The sequence below is a fragment of the Heterocephalus glaber genome, unplaced genomic scaffold (assembly GCF_053883595.1).
Source record: "Heterocephalus glaber isolate CG9 unplaced genomic scaffold, H.glaber_assembly_v1.0 deba00000347, whole genome shotgun sequence".
Classification (NCBI taxonomy): Eukaryota; Metazoa; Chordata; class Mammalia; order Rodentia; family Bathyergidae; genus Heterocephalus; species Heterocephalus glaber.
In genome coordinates this window covers 51,234,209-51,235,442 of record NW_028258143.1, presented here as the reverse complement: position 1 = coordinate 51,235,442, position 1,234 = coordinate 51,234,209, and positions in this window count along the sequence as shown.

The window sequence follows — 1,234 nt, the reverse complement described above, 5'->3', positions numbered from 1 at the left end:
CTTTCTCATCCTGTCCAGTTAGCTGTGGCTGAGAAGACATGGGTGACATATAGTCAGTAAAACAGAAGCCCCTTGGAGGGGCTGGGGCATGGTGGGCACTATATTGACATATCTAGCACAACTGCAAATTATACTAAATGAGGCAATACATGTAAAATTACATAGTAATTTGCTCCACAGTATATATATATCTATAAAGTGCAAAAAGCACTTGCCAATTAATATAAATCTAAGGTGAAATACAGTATCTCTGAAATAAATCTGTCACAAAATGTGATTTAACATAAAAATTCAACTCATGCATATTACAGGTGTATTGGATAACAGGACATAATTTTATACTGTTACTATTATATCTACATAAAATAACACGAACATTTCCAGCAGATTGAAAAAATCAAAGAAAGCCTAAATGAGTGGTCAAATTATGATTGGATGAGTTTAGGCACTACTTGGGTGCTAATGATCCTTTTTGGGGTGATTGGGGGGAAACAAAGCAGTTCATCCATGATGCATTATATATTTTCTCCAGGAAAAGTTACTATAAACAGAATTTTATGACAATAATTAATTTAATAGGCTCTTCTTCCATGCTTTTCCAACTTATACCACATCTGCGTGGGCTGCCTGTATCTGTGGTACCTTTTTAGGCTGCAGTGTGACTCCAACTCAGAGCCTGTAAAGAAGGGCATCTTAGTCACTCTCCTTATTGCTGGGACATAAGAGCTGATAGCCACAACTTAAAGGAGGCGAGGTTTTGGGTTCACAGTCACAGTCCCTGATGGGCTGGCTATAAGGTAGAAATGGCATGGTGGAATAGCCTGGGCAGAGGAAAGCCGCTCACACCATGGTGACAAAAAAGCAGAGAGAGAAGAGAGGGGCCAGGGAGGGACATACACCCTTGCAGGTCACCTCCCCAGTGACCTGCCTCCAACTCCTAATGGCAACACACCCATAGCACTGCTGTGTTCCAATCACCTTCCAAAAGCGCCCCCCCAACAAATGAAGCTTTTGGGGGACGTTTGGAATCTCAACTATAACAGACAGTTTTGAAACAGTTGCCTGATACTGTAAAAGGTATAGTGCTCAGACTACACTTGATAGGGAAATCGGACAGCATTTTTAATAGAACTAAAAAAAATTAACCCCCCCCAAAAAAAATCATGGAAAAGAAACTTTCAGACCAATTGGTATACCTTCTTACCTGGACAAATTGATAATGCACACAAAAAGC